The following is a 10,185-nucleotide window of genomic DNA, read 5'->3' as shown; positions in this document are numbered from 1 at the left end:
AGTTGCTATGTGTCACAGGCTACTCAACAGCATATAACAAGTACAACAGCATATATACTATAAACATACATAATACATACTACAAAAGCCATTTTTTTCTAAAAAAACTGTCAAGAAAGTAGAGTGTTACAGTGGCATACGTTCATATTTTATTTCAAGTTGGTTTATCACCAATTTCAAAGCATTAGTAGTAAATGTTACTTGAGAATAATTAAAAATAATCTATTTGCATAATTGACAAGAATACATTTTAACAAATTAATAAGAATTAACCATGCCAAATATTAGTATACAAAAAGAGGGAAGAAATGATTATGTAAAATATAGCAGCCAATTTTTTATTTACTTTATTTTTATTTCTGTGACAATGTACTTCACCAGGATTCCAGAAAACAAAAGGCACTAAGCCAAAGGGCTTGATAGATGGAGAAAGGATTAAAGTTGTCAGCAATTTCATCTTGCAATTAACACCCTCAGCACTAGCAGTAAGAAAATAAAAAAAAAAAGAATGAGTTTCATTGTAAAAATCTGTTGTTAAGGACCTTGCTAGAATATTAAAGAGCAAAGATATACATCTAAAGACTAAGGTGTGCCTGATCCAAGCCACAGTCTTTTCAATTGCTTACTATGCATCTGAAGGATGGACAATGACTATAGATGATAGAAGAATTGACATCTTTGAGTTGTGGTGCTGGGTAAGAATATTGAGTATACCATGGACTGCCTAAAGAACAAACAAGTCTCTCTCTGAAAATGTAAAACCAGGTTCTCCTTCAAGGCAAGGATGGTGAAAATCTGTCTCACATACTTTGGGCATGTTATAAGGAAGGGCCAGTCCTTGGAGGAGGTCAGAACAAGATAAGAAACCCTCAATGAGATGGATTAACACAATGGTTCTAACAATGAGGTCAGATAATGTCGGATGGTGAGGTTGGCTCAAGATAGGGCAAGATTCAGAGTCCTTGTTCATTGGTCACTATGAGTTGTAATCAACTTAACAACACATAACAAGATTCTAGAGTTGTTTTTAAGATGGTATCCACTTCCTAAATAACATGTCTCCAGAAAATCTATCAACTTTGATAAATGTCAATAGTTGTAGAGGGGCTTCAGGCCTTTTGTTCATAGAGTCACTATGAGTTGTGCTTGACTTGAAGACAATCATCATCATCAACAACAACAACAACAAAATTCTCTTGATTTCTTGAGGCCCAACCATTGCCACACACAGCACAGTTAATGTAATGGATGTGGAAAAACTAAAGATCTTTCCAGATGAAGTGTCCAAAGTAATAGGGCTAAAGTGTCCCATCTTTATTTCTAAGAAGGACTTTGGAGAGTTGTTTCAGCTTAGATCCCATAGAATACTTTCCTTGCAGTGATACTAACAGAAAATGGTTTGGGGCCTAGGCTGTTATATGTAGTTTTGTGTGAAATGGATCAAAGTTGAGAGTTTAAAGATGTTCACAGGTGAATGTGGTATATTTTACTCTTTTGACATTTGTGTCTATTCTAAGTTCAAGGAGCTCTGGTGTCTTACTGGTTGTTGTTGTTATGTGCCATTGAGTTGTCTGCTACTCATAGCAACCCTATGTACAACAGCTCTGAACCTTGCTGTATCTTGAGCCAATTTCATTGTCTTTGATACACCTACCCCAGTTACTCCAGTCACTGAGTCAATCTCATCCAGGGTCTTATTCTCTTGTGCTGTCCCTCCACCCTTCCAAGCATGATGTCCCTCTCCAAGGGCTGGTCCCTCCTGGCCACATGCCCAAAGTATGTAAGATGGAGCATCAAAATACTTCCCTCCACAGAGAAATTTCATTTCACACTCACCAAGACAGACTTGTTTGTTCTCTTAGCAGTCCATGGTGTATTCAATACTCTTCTCCAGAACCACAACTCAAAGGCATTGATTCTTCTATCATCCTTAGTCATTAGCTCTCTCATGCATAGCAAGTAATTGTGAAGGTCATGGCTTGGATCAGGCACATCTTAGTCTCCAGACTAACATTGTTGCTCTTCAGTACTCTGGAGATACCCCTCACAGCAGATTTTCCCAATGAAACTCATCTTTTGATTTCCTGGCTTCTGGTACTAAGAGTGTTGATTGTGGAGGCAAACAAGCTGAAGCTGTTAACAATCTCAAACTCTTCTCCGTCTGTCATGATGCTGCCAATTGGCCCAGTGGTGAGAATCTTTGTCTTCTTGATGTTGAACTTTAATTTAAGGCTGAGGTTCTTGACCTTCTATAGCATATGTGTCAGATCCTCCTGAGTTTCGGCAAACAAGGTTGTGTCATCCGCATAACACAGGTTGTTGATGAGTCTTCTTCCAACCAGGATGTCACATTCCTCCTCATAGAACCCAGCCTCTTGGATGATCTGTTTTGCGTATAAGTTGAAAAATAAGGAGATAGGATGCATCCATGGCATATACCTTTCCTAATTTTTAAACTTGCAGTGTTTTCTTACTCTATTCTGACAACTGCCTCCTGGTCCAAGTATAGGTTTTGCATAAGCACAATCAAGTGTTCTGGGATTCCCATTCTTCTCAAAGTCAGCCAGAGTTTGTTGTGTTCCACACAGTCAAATGCCTTTGCATAGTCAAACACAGATAGACATTCCTCTGGTACTTTCTGCTTTTACTTAAAATTCATTTAATATTTGTTTTAATGTCCCTAGTGTCACAGCCTCTTCTAAACCCAGCCTGCACATCTGGCACTTCTCTGCTGATGTGCTGTTCTAGTCATTTTTTAATAAGTATGTAGGGAGTTGCATTGTCAACCCAAAAGCACCTGATTAAAATCCACCAACTGCTCTGAGGGTGTAAAAAGAGCAAGGGCCATATGGGAAGTGCCATATTTAACCTTTATCAAATCCACAGAGGGAAACTATCCCCTCCCACAGGATCAGTAACACAAAACCAATTCTCATGTAGTCAGACATGTCCCCCTCACTCCCATGCCTCTTTCTATTCATCTCAATGCCAATCTTACTTCTTGGCTGCATCCAAAATCCATTGTGATAGCTTTGGACGGCACAGAACCACACTGGGGGAGTTAAAGGTTGTAATCAAGATTAATAGCAGAATATAGTCAAGAAAGCTTCCAAATATGCATGAAGACACCTCAGCCTTGGGGCTCCAAGTATTTCCAAGTTCTCAGTCTTGCCAATATTGGCTTCCCTCTTCCAAATATCTAATGAAGTTCTTAGTTCTGCTACTATTGGCTCCCTTCCCCCACCCCTGCCAAAGTCCCATCTCACATCAATTCTATGGTTCAGCCATCACTGCTGCTGCAGTCCCTACACTTGTACTTCATTTCATCTGGTTGGACAAGGTCTCTCTTCTCTGCCTGAGGGAAGAATTCTTTCTCTGAAACTAGAGCTCTTCAATTTACTGGTGAGAATAGCCAATCCCCTTGTTGATTGTTGAGATTGGCCAATCTCCATGTAGAATGATGGTAGCCATTCCTGTTGTGGATAGGCCAACATGCCCCACTCACATCATCCCACCCACCCACATGGGTCAATTATCCACATTAGAATAATTCTGGAAGGGAGTCAAGATGGTAGGCCAATCTACTGTTACAGTGTCAGGCTGGTGACTGGATAGTATTTAAGTGCAGCAATGAATGAATGGAAATCTAAATTCTCTGTAAATGTTCATTAAAATTATTTTTTTAAATGGCATTACAATGCTGAAAGAATTCAACGAACTCAGATTATTGTGAGATGATATAGTCCATGAGGACGAGGATGTAAAAGAAGCCATAAGAAGGCTTCCTGAGTCCCTTTATAATGACAGAATGTTTTCATAAAAAGAGCCCTGTGCCTGACTGAAAGGCAACAGATCTTGCCTAAAGAACAGTGGACAAAATACTAGGAGAATAAATGCTATCTTGAACTTTATCTGAAAGAAGTTATTTGAGAAAGAAAAGAGGGAGAAGAATAGGCAAAGAAATAATCATGTAATTGAAATATGCTATCCACAAAATATATTTATGATGTTGATTAAACGTTAAATATATAATTTAAGAACTATTTGGTGAAATGATATCTCATAGTTGTTTTAATTTGCATCTCTCTTAGGGCTAGGGATTTTGAGCATTTCTTCATGTGTTTGTTAGCCATCTGAATGTCGTCTTCGGTGAAGTGCCTGTTCATATCCTGTGCCCATTTTTCTATTGGATTATTTACCTTTATCTTGTTGTGGTGCTCAAGTATTTCATAAATTCTGGATATAAGTCCCTTATCTGATATGTTATTACCGAATACTTTTTCCCAGTCAGTGGCTTCCCTTTTTACCCTACTGGAGAAGTTTTTGGATGTGCATAGGGATTTGAGTCTTAGAAGGTCCCATTCATCTATGTTATCTTCTCCTGGTTGTAGCTTTTCCAGGATACTGGGAAGACTGTTTATGTTGTGGATTAGGACTTCTAGTGTTGTTCCTAGCTTTTCTGTAATGAATTTCATAGTCCTTGGTTTTAGTCCTAGGTCCATGATCCACCTTGAGTTGGTTTTTGTGTATGGAGTGAGGTGTGGGTCTTGCTTGAGTCTTTTGCAGATATTTTTCCATTTCACCCCAGTCAAAATAGCAAAATTTAACAGAACAGCAAGCAACAAATGCTGGCGAGGTTGTGGAGAAACTGGAACCCTGATTCACTGTTGGTGGGAGTGTAAAATGGTGCAACCCCTGTGGAAAGCAGTATGGCGCTTTCTCAAAAAGTTGCAAATAGAGATACCATTTGACCCAGCAATTCCACTACTGGGAATATACCCTGAAGAGACCATAGCTGACATCCAAGCAGATATATGCACACCCATGTTTATTGCAGCTTTGTTCACAATAGCAAGGAGTTGGAAACAACCTAAGTGCCCATCAACAAACGAATGGCTAGAGAAGCTGTGGTATATTCGCACAATGGAATACTATGCTGCATTAAAAAACAAGGAACTCATGCAATATTATTCAAAATGGTTGACTCTGGAGAACATTATGCTGAGTGAAATATCCCAGTCACAAAAGGACAAATATTACATGATGCCACTGTTGTAGAATGGGACTGTCCTTGGGGTTAGGGAGACACTGAGTAAGATGGGTTCAATAATGTATACTGCACTGAAGCAGAGGAGGGAGAGAACCGTCTAAAAGAGAGATGTAACTGGGTATTTCTGTCATCACAGGAGACTAGAGCGAGGGCTGCATGGTGGAGGGGACCTGGGGGAGGGTTTGTAAAACAATGAAAGAATCTTTTCTTTTACTTTTCCATAATTTTTGGACTCATGTACTTATAACTTGTTAGTCAAATTTGTGTCTTCTAGGTTGCAACACCCCCATAATACATCTTGAAGGATATGTACATGTACAGCCAAGCACAATCAATAAGAGTGCATCTGAATTCCAAAATCAATCTCCATAATAGTCTATGTGTTTCCTACTGCCAAAGGGGCCCTTTAGAGTAGTGAGAGAAGATCTTCACCCTGAAACCCACAGCGTCCCTTTTCAGCAGGAAGTAGCTAAGAGAATACGCCGTCCCCTTTTCCTTATGACTCAGGGTGAAGTCTCTCTCAGGGAGGAGTGATAGGGAATGGCAAAGGATACACTGACAAAGAAGATTAATCAGAACTGGCTTCGACAAGCACTGTGGCATTTGGACAAGAACAAACTGGGAGGAGGGTAGAGAGAATAGTGCAACAATGAATGAGTGGAAGCCCAGAATCTCTGTAAATGTTTATGAAAATTAATAAAGTATAATTATAGAAAAAAAAGAACTATTTGGGCTGCCATATGTATTACTTTAAATAAATATTATAATCATTTAAAAAAAGAATAATGCTGGAAAAGCCATATTGAAAGACATTCCATAGAGAGAGAAAGATGGGCAATCTCCTCCCATACAATTTATTACTTCTGTAAACCAGCTGGAGGAGGTTCAGCTATGGTTGATTCCAACTCAACAGCTTTTACACACACACACACCTTGGAGGTTAGGATTCTAAGGCTCCGTCTAACATACTTTGGACATGTTGCAAGGAGGGACAGGTCCTTGGAGAGGGACATCATGCTTGGTAGGGTGGAGGGACAACGCAGAAGGGGAAGGCCCCCTATGAGGTGGATGGATTCAGTGACTGGGATAATCGGGATGGGTGTATCGGAGACGGTGCGATTGGTACAGGGCAGAGCAGAGTTTAGGGCTGTTGTACAAACAACTCGACGACACATAACAACAACAAAGTAAGTCCTTGAGCCAGTTCTTTCTGGTTCAGTCATGGTCAATGAAATGAAACGGTAATGGACCTGACTTTGTAAAATGTGAGAGAATTAGAACCAGACCAGAAGGGGAAAAATTGATGGGTTGAAAACTTGTTAGAAACTTAATCTCCCTTTTAGAAAACAAAGACAATGTGTGTGCATTGTATAGAGGCAAAATCCCTCACACTGCTCACATATTGGAGCCTTGCTATTTGAATGTGTGTCGCTTTCTATAGACAGAATTGGCAACAATCCAACATCCTTCATCAGGCTCTGCCTCTTTATCAGTTTCTTATTCCAGGGCTTTGACCCATAGTTTTCCCTACTCTAATTAGTACTCTTGTTTCACCTACATTTAAAACCTTCTGATCTGTTCCAGTTTCACTTCATTGACCATCACTGAACTGGTTTGAATTGATTGAAGCCTTACCTGAAACCACTCACGTAGTACATCCACAGACTGAAGGGCCAAATGTTCTTCATCCCTTTGCACTGCACTTCTCTGTCTTTGTCAAGATAGTTCCTTCACACCCTTAAACCAACTTCAACAAACTCAGACCCGCTCTTCCTAACTCTGTAGTTTCTCCTTTCTGGCTTTTCTGACTTGATATTTGTAATCCAGAGAGCTCTGGTGATGCTGCATTGCTAACCCAAATCCTGTGCCTCTCTGGTGGTTCAGTAAATGGTTCAGGAATAAAAAAAATATCCCATTTACTTCCTTAAATCCACCAGTAGCTACACAGGGGCAAGGACAAGGGAGATGAGCAATCCCCTCCCATGTGCTTTATCATCTTGGAAAACAGTGAAGAGTCAGCTTTGCATCAGGTTCTGACTGGACAGCATTTGCAGTCCAGTTCCTCACTTTCTTCTCATGCTGGAACTACTTTCAAAGTTTCAACTTCACCTTCTTGTAGTCAAGCAAGCTTTAAATAGTTCTTATCTTTTGCTTATCTCAAAAGGAAACAAGTTATCAGACAAATCATGTTGTTGCTGGGGAGGGGTAGAGAAAATGTAAGGGGTACAGACAGTAAACCAGAAATACCAGTAAAGATTATAGTCACATAAATCATAGCATGACAAAGGCAGAGACCTTTGGTGGGGGGGGGGGGCGGAAAGTGGAGGGAAAGGCTTGAGAGTTGCTTCACTGTAAGAAATTACTCCACTTACTTCTCTCTCTCTCTCTCTCTCTCTCTCTCTCTCTTTCTTTCATAAGGAAAATAGTTAAAAGTACTCTATAAGGATTTGTTGGTTTTTTTTTATTACCACTATTTGTGAATTGTTGACAGCTTCAGTTTGCTTAGCTCTACAATCAATACTCTTAGTACCAGCAGCCAGGAAATGAAAAGATGACCTGCATTGGGAGTCAGCTGTCATAGACCTCTCCAAAGTACTAAAGAGCAACAATGTCAGTCTGGAGACTCAGGTGGGCCTGATACAGGCCATGGTCTTTGCGATCACTTGCTAAGCATCAGAGAGCTGGACAATGACTAGGGATGATAGAAGGAAAGCTGATGCCTTTGAGCTGTAGTGCTGGAGGAGAGTATCGAAATACCATGGACTGCTAGAACAAACAGGTTTGTCCTGGAGAGGATGAAGCAGGCCGGTCCTTTGAGGCAAGGACTCTGAAGCTTCATCTGACATACTTTGGACGTGTTGCAAGGAGTGCCTGATCCTTGGAGAGGGACATCATGCTTGGGAGGGTGGAGGGACAGAGCAGGAGAGGAAGACCCTCAATGAGATGGATTGATTCAGTGACAGGGTAATGGAGGTAGGTGTGTCAGAGACAATAAGATTAGCACAGTATAGAACAGGGTTTAGGGCTTTTGCACATAGAGTTGCTAGTAGTTGCAGGCAACTCAATGGCACATAACAACAACTATTTGTGAGGTAGCTCTGAGACTGTCGTCATCTGATAAAGTGGCCTTCAGACTTATAAAAAGAAGGCTCCTTCAGGCAGTTCCCACCCTGCAGATTCCAATTCAAACCCACCATGATTTGGAGAAAGCAATTTCTTTTTAAAAAATGGAATTGAACTTTGAATACAGTTGAGTGTGAACAAAAGAGAAATGACAGAAATAAGTGATTCTGGAACAATCAAGGAAATGTTGTCAGAAACTCCAACTTCAGAAGGCCAGCCTGGTGATTTGCTTCTGAGAGGGCAAATCCTTGAACACCCTAGGGAGCAGTTCTACTCTGTATACATGGACTCACCATGGGTCCAAACTATCTCAATGGCAACTAACAATACCCTCATCAGGAGTCTCTCTCCAGGGATACCAGAAGAGGGGCCCACAAGATGGATCTAATGCAGTCTGTAGCAAAAGCTGTGATTTGCACATTTGCATCTCTTAAATTTAAGAATATTTTCTTCCCCGCGCCCCCGCAATAAAAAAAAAGGGAAATAGGACCCAAATGAATAGCATCAAAAAAGGTCTGACATTTTGCTTTATGTTTAAAATAATTAGTCTTCTCTTTCTACCTAAATAACACATCTCTTAATGATTAGGGAGCTCGAGTGCAGTAGTCCGTAGGGAATTGTACTGATATCTTAAAAGTGGTAGCCCTCTGATGGTGTGAATCCACCAGCCATTGGGGGGAAAGTACAATTTCCTGCTGTGCAGTTTACAGCCTTCTAAACACCTGCTGAAGGGTCAGCTATGAGTTGGTTCCACCTCTATGGCAATGAGTTTTATACTAAATTTATACAACAAAACACTTGTTGAGCATTGCATGATCCTTTCTAGCAGCTGATATTGAATATTTATATTGTGGGAACATTTTCCTATGATTATCTTTCTCCCAAGGAACAGCAGGTGGATTCAAAGTACTTGCCTTTGAGCTGGCAGTGTAACTCCTTACCTAATGGGCTACCAGAGTTCCTTAAATATAGTTTGTTAATGTTGTCGTATACTATCGATTCAAACCTGAGGCATAGCTGACCCTCCACCAAGTTTTCCGAAACAGTAAATCATACAAGAAGACACTGTCTATCTTCTTCCTGTGCTGGTGGATTTGAATCACTGCCTTGGAGTTTGTAGCACAACTCCTTACTACTAAAGCTCCCTTAAATTTAGTATGTTGTATATCGTCAAGTCAGAACCTACCCATAGCTGACTCTCTGGCAGGTTTTCAGAGGCAGTTAATCACACAGGAGGAGATGTTACATCTTTCTCCCTCAGAGCAGCTGGTGGATTCAAATCACGTGCCTTCAGGATTACGGCACAGCTTCTTTCTGCTAGGCCACCAGAGTTCCCAAATTTAATATTGTTGTATTTTTCTGTGCTGTCAAGTTGTTTGTGACTCATAGCAACCCTATGTGCAACAGCTCAGAAACCCACTCTTTCTTGAGCCAACCTAATGTCTCTGACATACTTACCCCCACTACCCCAGTTACTGAGTCAATCCATCTCATCCAAGGTCTTCCTTTCTTGCATTGTGCCTATACCCCTCCAAGCTTACAAAACAATGTGTGGTATGATTTCTTTTTCATTGCAGGGGTTATATACCTAAATGAGGAGGAAGACTGGAGAAAGGAATGATAGATTAAGATGATAGTAATGATGATACCGTGGGTTGAGTTGTATTGCTCCAAAATACACATATGTAATGATATGACTGGAGGAAGACTCATCAACAACCTGTGTTATGTAGATAATACAGCCTTACTTGGTGAAACTGAGGACATAAAGTATATGCTGCAGAAATTCAAGGACTGTTGTCTACAATATGGATTGAAGCTCAACATCAAAAAGCAAAGATTCTTTTTTTAATTATTAAATTTTATTAATTTTAATGAACATTTACAGAGATTTTGGGTTTTCATTCATTCATTGTTGCACTATTTTCTCTACCCTCCTCCCCAGTTCATTCTTCTTTTTTTTTTCTCCTTGAAAGTCTGTTTTAATTGTCCAATTGCCACAGTGCTTGTCA

The 10,185-nt window shown here is 40.3% G+C and overlaps 1 pseudogene; it reads left to right on the top strand.

The window, feature by feature from the left end:
* The first annotated feature begins 915 nt into the window (after positions 1 to 915).
* LOC102874453 lies at positions 916 to 3,966 on the top strand (annotated as a pseudogene).
* Positions 3,967 to 10,185: the final 6,219 nt, after the last annotated feature.

The sequence above is a fragment of the Elephantulus edwardii genome, unplaced genomic scaffold, assembly GCF_000299155.1.
Source record: "Elephantulus edwardii isolate Elephantulus edwardi_28Jun2011 unplaced genomic scaffold, EleEdw1.0 scaffold00084, whole genome shotgun sequence".
NCBI classification, from domain to species: Eukaryota; Metazoa; Chordata; class Mammalia; order Macroscelidea; family Macroscelididae; genus Elephantulus; species Elephantulus edwardii.
This window is presented reverse-complemented; position numbering and strand designations above follow the sequence as displayed.